This window comes from Camellia sinensis, chromosome 12 (assembly GCF_055761805.1).
Source record: "Camellia sinensis isolate YWXY chromosome 12, ASM5576180v1, whole genome shotgun sequence".
Classification (NCBI taxonomy): domain Eukaryota; kingdom Viridiplantae; phylum Streptophyta; class Magnoliopsida; order Ericales; family Theaceae; genus Camellia; species Camellia sinensis.
This window is the reverse complement of record NC_138972.1, coordinates 148,563,653-148,571,353: the sequence shown is the minus strand read 5'-3', so window position 1 is coordinate 148,571,353 and position 7,701 is coordinate 148,563,653.

The window sequence follows — 7,701 nt, the reverse complement described above, 5'->3', positions numbered from 1 at the left end:
AGCTCGGATTCTATGGTCAAAATTGGAGATAACACCAATTGGCCTTCTAGAGTGCAAGATTAGCTCTGCAAAAGGTGAGCAAAATCAGCTCAAAACAAGCGACCACAATTGGGAACAATTGTTAGCACGGCGGGCAAAGTCAGCCCAGGCCGAGCAAAGTCAGCTCGGTCTTGTGCCTCAAGCTTGTTATAACTTTCTACATGGTGCACTGTTGCAACTAAGGCTAAATTGCCCCCAGTACTCAGTAATGTATCATTTTAATACAGAAAGAAGGAAGTGTAAGCACATAATACAAGAGATATAAATGACTTTTCTCCATTGCTCGTCAAACATTACATATAATGCCAAAAGGCCAAGTCTGAGTAAAGGAAGGAAGATTACATTTCAAAAGTAGAATAGCTTGAGGTTGACTGCATTCCACGGCCTTGGGATGGCTTTGTTGTCCAAGTCCTCCAAAAGGTATGCCCCTTTGACGGCAAGGCCGGTTATCTTGTGTGGCCCTTCCTAATTTGCACCCAATTTGCCCTTTCCCGGGATTAATGTATTGCCCATCACTTTTCTCAAGACCTAGTCCCCAACTTTGAACATATGTGGATGCACGGTCATGTTGTATTTCTTAAAGAGCTCTTGTTGGTGGGCCGCGATGTGGAATAGTGCCTTTTTCCTTCTTTCTTTAGCCAGGTCCAACTCCAGGGCAATAGCTTCACCGTTCAAGTCAGGCTCAAAGTTTTCAAATCGGATAGTTGGCATGTCGACCTCCAGGGGTATGACTGCCTTCATGCCATAAGCCAGGGCGAATGGAGTCTCCCTGGTTGAACGCCTCGAGGTAGTTCGATATGTCCAGAGCACGTTGGAGAGTTCTTCAACCCATCTCCCTTTGGCCTTCTTCAGCAGTTTCTTTGGCCCGTCCAAGATGGTTTTGTTTGAAGCTCCAACTTAACCATTTGATTGGGGGTAGGCCGGTGTAGAATTGTATAACTTAATCTTCAAATTTTCGCAAAACTCGTGGAACAATTTCCCATCAAACTGCATACCATTATCCGAGATGAGGGCCTTTGGGACGCCAAACTAAGTAATGACATTCTACCAGATGAACTTTTTCATAGCTTTCTCTTTAATGGTGGCCAATGGCTTAGCTTTCACCCACTTGGTGAAGTAATCTGTGGCGGCAATGAAGAATTTGCGGTTACCTGGAGCGGTTGGAAGTGGTCGCACAATATCCAGCCCTTAAAGTGCAAATGGCCAAGGGCTCGTTAAGAGGAACAACTTTCTGGCCGGCTGATGGATCTGGTGAGCAAATTTTTGGCATTTACAAACATATTTCTATGCATTGGTCTGCATGCATGGCCATCAATAGCCTTAGGAAATAGCTCAGTATTCCAGCGATCTGCCCCTAATGTGGCTGCCACACATGCCTTCATGAATTTCAAAAAGGAAAGCTTCAACCTTGGTGGGATAGACACATTTCAGATATGGCCCTGTAAAGGACTTTTTGTACGAGGCCCCAGATGGTGAGAGCCAAAACCACTCTGACTTGGCCCTGATCTTGTGGGTTTCCTTCTTATTAGTGGGCAGGAATTGATCTTTGAAGAAGGTGATGATTGGGTCCATCCAAGACGGCCCCAAGTCAGTGCAAAGTACTTCGGGCGCCTCTGGCTTCTCGATGCTAGATCGGGGCTAGAACTCGATCATCAAAAGGTTAAGAAAGGTGGTTTGCATGGACAACAAGCCGGCCATCTAGCACTTATGTCCTTTAAAGCTTTTAGTAAGTGTATTTGAATCCTTTATTTGATTCGGGAATCTTTGGTGTTGTTGTACCTTAGTTTTCGAGGAGTACAAATTGATTTAAACTTGTTGGGATTGCTCGTTTACGCTTGTTTACGTTGAAAAGTTGTTTGGGAACTTAAAAATCTTGTTCTGGGGTCGACACTGGTCTTGGTGGTGTCAACACCTTCCTTTTGTTGTTGGCCACAAGGGTCGACACCAATCTGGGAAAGGTCGACCCTTGTTCTAAAATTGCTTACTACATTTTGGTATCAACACCAGTCTGGGAAGGGTCAACACCAGTGATGCTGTCAAACATAAGTGTTCCAGCTTTTCTTCATAAGACTCGACACCTATGTTGCAGGGGTCGACACCTGTGACTTTTTCCAGATTTTTCAGTTCGGTTTGGGCCCTACTTTTTGGAGATTTTGACTTGATCTTTTCGATTGACTTTGGGACTTCATTTTACTTTGACCTAGCACTATAAATAGGTCCCTCACTTAACCTCTTCTTTATTTTTCTTCTCTTTATTTGTATCTTGTGTAACAATGATGTGATTTTGGGGTGTTTAAGGCAAACTTAGGGTTTGGGAATGAAATGGAAAGAGGGGTGTTTGGGTGAAGGTGAAATAAACGCTTGAGAGGTTTGTAAATGATGTTGTATTGTGTATGATTTGATGATTTTGGTACTTGGCTAATATTAAAAAAAAATGAGGATTTGTCCTAATTGAATCAAATTATTATTTTGTATGACTAATGAAAATTGACATTGAAAATGTGAAATTGAAAGGATATTGATAGAAATGGTGGATTGGTTATGTGTTACTCCATTCTTTGGTAGTTTCGAATAAACTATCTGTTATGAGATTTTATATCTGTTTAGAAATAACTGTATTGGGCTATCGGTGGAGGATAGCCATGTTTGTTGTAGAAATTACATGCGGATTAGGTGAATTGAAACTAACCATTTGTGCTTGTCATTGAATATGACTATATTTATATACATAGCGCATGTATGAATGATTGTTTGGGGAGAGAAAGGAAATGGACTTCATTATAATTAAGTTGGTCGGAGTGTCCTGAGTAAAAGTCCCGAAATTATACATGGGTGCCTAGCCCGCGATGAAATATCCGTGAAATGGCAATTGTAGTGCTTGTATAGCCTACGTTTACCCATTTGACGGTTGCCTACGGACGAAATATCCGTGAAAGAATACATGGGTCCCGTTTGACGACTGCCCGCGGACGAAATATCCGTAAAAGAAAACTTTGAAGTGCTACATGTTGATAATGGGGTTCTAGAACTTGTAAGTTGTAATCTTATTTGGGTTGTTGAGAAACGATGAAATCGGCTTATGTAATTAAATGAAATGAAGGGAAATGGCTTAATAACTGAGTTTGGTAATTTAAGACTATACAAAATGTGGATGCCTTTATCTTTGATGTTATGTATGCATAGTGTACTTATACCTTTTCTAAATTTCACATACTGTGTTAGATGGTTTCTACTGGGCTGTAGCTCACCCTACTTGGGAATAACACTTTCAGGTAATGATGGCATGCCTCCATCAAGGCAATAGTGCCGGAGAAACTTTTGAAAGCAAGGGCTTCTCGTTTTGATTGTATATTTTGGTAAAGCCAAGGGCTTAAAATGTAATGAGCGAAACTCACTTCTTATTGTAACCAAGATATGTCTTGGAAAGATGTAAGCCCATAGGGCCTTTAATTTGTTGTTATTAATTTGCATTACATGCTATATATTCAGAATGAACGTTTATGAATGTATAATGCATGTAATCCCTTTTGTAATACAAATTCTGATATATAAAAGTGCACTAATTATGTTATATTCATTTCTCTTATGAGTTGGGTCATTTGTATTATTTTGAGGGCGTTACAGGCCAACTCGTCTGCTTGACTATTCTCTTCGCAGCCTATTTGCTCCATTCTTATTGTGGCAAATTTTTTGATCTCAGCGCATACCAATGCTTGATACTTGGCCACCTTTCATCTTTGGCCTTGTATTCCTCAGAGACCTGATTAACCACCAGTTCGGAGTCGCTGAATACCATAAGCTCTGATGTCTTCATTCGTAAGGCGCTCTTCAGGCCGGTGAGGAGGGCTTCATATTCAGCCTCATTGTTGGATATTGGGAATCCAAGCGTGATAGCATGCTCAATGGTTAGCCCATTTGGTAAGGTTAATATAATTCCTAGCCTGGTACCATGTCTATTTGAGGCCCCGTCAATGGAGAGCTTCCACATCTCGCCAATGAACAATTTCCAACAATCAAATGGGTTTTGAGAATTTCTTAAGTCCAAGGGACCGGTCGGCTCTACATGCTGTTTTCCAGCATGTTCATTCAGCTTTACAACCTGTAGATCGGCCGGATCCCTTTCGACTCTCTCAGAATTGTCTTGCCTTTCTATTGCTTGTACCTCACCCATTTTTTATGGCATTGAAACTGTGGGCCATACTAAATCTGCACCAGCCATTTTCTTCTGCTTGGTTTCATGTGCCAAATCAATCGGACAGACAAGGTGAGTGCCATGGACAAATTAGCTCTACCGCCCATTTCAAAATTCTGCAAGGGAAATCCGCCTTCTCAAAAAGCACCTTGAATGGGAATTCGGTTAGCACCACTATTGTATGGGTGTGAAAATAGTGCGCCAACTTCGTAGAGGCCATCATTAGAGCTAGAGCCAATTTTTCGAGTGGCAGATATCTTGACTCGGCTGGGAGCAACGTCTTGTTGACATAGAAAATGGGAAGGTGCTGAATCCCTTCAGCTCGGATGAGCACCACGCTCACCACGTGTTGAGAAATGACCAAGTACAGATAGAGCTCTTCGCTTTGTTGTGGAGTGACAAGGATTAGAGCGGAAGAGAGATATGCCTTTAGGTCTGTCAAAGCGCGGTCACAATCTTCATTCCAGAAAAACTTGACTTTCAAAGTCTTGAAAAAGGGCCTGCAATGATCTGATGACCGGCTAATGAATCTATTCAACGCGGTTACCATTCCAGTAAGATGTTGCACGTCCTTTGTGAAATTTGGTCGTTCCAACTCTTGGATTGCCTTGATCTGAGAAGGGTCGGCTTCGATTCCTCGGTTGGTCACCAAAAACCCAGAAATTTTCTAGTTCCCACTACGAAAGCACACTTGGATGCATTTAAACGTTATCTGTGGAGCTTGATTATGGAAAACATCTCGGCTAGATTGGCGAGGTGTTGGGACTCATCTTTACTTTTCACTACCATGTCGTCAATGTAGGCCTCCATAGTACGGTCAAGAAGAGGGGCAAACATTTTGATCCCCATTCTTTAAAAGGTTGCCCTGGCATTTTTCAAGCAAAAGGGCATGACCTTGTAGTAGTACAAGCCCCTTGGGGTGGTAAAGGATGCTATCTCTCTGTCTGGCATATACATGGCTATCTGGTGGTAACCACAGTATGCGTCGAGGAAGCTAAACCTGTGGTGACCAGCGGTAAGATCCACCAGTTGGTCGATTCTTGGGATGGGAAAGCTATCCTTGGGACAAGCATGGTTGACCGTCTTGTAATCGACACACACTCGTTATTTTCTTTTCTTTTTTTATGACACCACAATCGTGTTAGAAATCCATTTGGATTAGTGCACCTCTTTGATTGCCCCAACTTCCAGCAAATTTTTGAGTTCTTCGGCTACTACTTCGGCGTGGTATAAAGCCGAGCGTTGAGTTCTCTGAATGACAGGTCTTACGTTTGCAAAGACATTCAACTGGTGGAAGATGAAGCTAGGGTCGACGCCAGGAATATCGTAAGGCATCTATGCAAAGACTTCAATATTGGAGACTAGGAAGTTGACATAGTCTATCCGCTTGGGGGTGGACAATGATGAGTCCAAGAAGAAGAATTTGCATGGATCGTTCTCATCAATCTGAACCTTCACCAAGTCTTCAACTGATTTCTCTTCAGTTTTCGGCCGACGTCTTCCAGGACCTCCTTGCCTTCTGGTCCTTCTATTATCTAGACGAAACCCTTTGTTGCCCGGCTGCCATTGACCGCGATGAAGCATTGTTTGGACATCACTTGATCCCCTCAAACTTCTTCGATTTGTCCGATTGGGGCAGGAAAGCGCATGACCTAGTGATAAATCGAAGCCACTGCTTGCATGGTATGCAATCAACCCCTCCCCAAGATCAGATTATACGTCGATGGGACCTTTAACACCCAGAACTCTACTTGCTTTGTAACCAATCCTGCTTTGACCGACAATATGATCTTCCCTATCTGCCATTCCGGCTGCGAGTTGAACCCAACTAGAGGAGAAATTGCCAAAGCCAAGTCTTTGTACTCCAACTTCCTCTTCTTGAATGCATCATAATACATAATCTCGACCGAACTCCCCTGGTTGATTAGTATTCACTTGATGTCAAAATCCTTGACAAGAAGCGTCACCACCAAGGCATCATTGTGAGGGGTTTGAATTCTTTCCAAGTCTTTGCTGGAAAAGGTCATAATGTCCTGTATCCCAATTTTTTCCTTCTTCATGGTGGGCTGAACAGATAACACTTCCCTCATGTGCTCAGCCTTCTTAATCATTTCCCTGCTCGCATACTCGAGTTGGCTCAATGATGCCGTGAATGACATTGATAACTCCTTAGGGTACGGCATCTAGGACGGCTAGCCCATTTGGCCCGGCTTGTCCTTGTCGAGCAGCTCTCATACCATCGTCAATATACTGGTTTAAATGTCTTGCTGTGACTAGCCCTTTCAAGTGTTGTTTCAATGGCATGCAATCCTCCATTCGGTGCCTCCTTTCTTTGTGGAAAGTGCAACGGTACCTTGAGTTGAATCCCCTTTGTGCATCCTCCAATTTTGCTGGCTATCGGACATATGGCTCACCTTTAATCTTGCCGAGGATGCGATAAATCAGGATTTTGAAGACCATTGTGATACCGGTCCGCGCCTTCAACTTTCTCTTGGCATCATTCTCTTTGTTGCGAGAGGTATTAGCCCGGTCGTTCCCACAGCCTTTGTTTCTGTCATTGTGGCTTGCACCGCGATGTTGCTTTCTCGCTCGGTTATTAGGGCGGTTGTCCTCCTGTCCCACCGAGTGAACCTTCCTAGTCATACGTTTGTCCGTCGCAACCGGATTTGTCTTCTTAGTTGCAGCGGCAGTGACGGCAGCATTGGCATCATCCTCAACTCGGATGTGCTCGTTGATCCGCTGCATTAATGATTCCATGGTTGTGGGCTGGTGTATTATAAGCGAGTCTCGCAGTCTATGTCCGACTGGTAGGTTTCACTTGTATTAGGCAATTGCCAAATTAGTGGGGCAATCGAGGATCTTGTTGTAGGTCTCCCAATACTTGGCATTGTATGCCTTCAATGAGTTTCTCGACCCCATCTTAATACCCAGGAGGTGGTCGACCTCTTTCAGTGTTCGAGTATTAGTCTTGAATCTAGTGACGACGGCTTCCGCCAGCTACTGCCGCCCCTCAATACTCCCCTCCATAAGCCTCTCGAACCATTTCAGGCCCAATTCTCCCAAACTTGCTGGGAATAGATACATCAAGGCATCATTGCGACGATGGCCAACCATTACTTGCTGTAATGACTAACGTGCATGTATGAATCCGTCTTGCCCTCGTACAACGTGAACTTAGGTTGATGGAATTCGGCGGGAAGAAGTGTGCTTTCAATCTCTGGAGACAGTGGAGTGGTTGTGAGTCTTGCCAAGTCTCTATCCTCCGATGCTGGAACCACCATTCTAGGTGGCGGCATGACCACCTCTTCACTGTAACAGATTCTAGGACTCAGCCTTTGCAGCGTCGTCACGCTTTGGGCCTCGCTGTGGCATGCACGTTCCTCAAAGATGTCCCTCAAGTCCCCCAAACGAGCGGAGTAAGAGTATCTCGACGTCATCGACAGACGCGAGGGACAGTAGCTGTTGTCGCC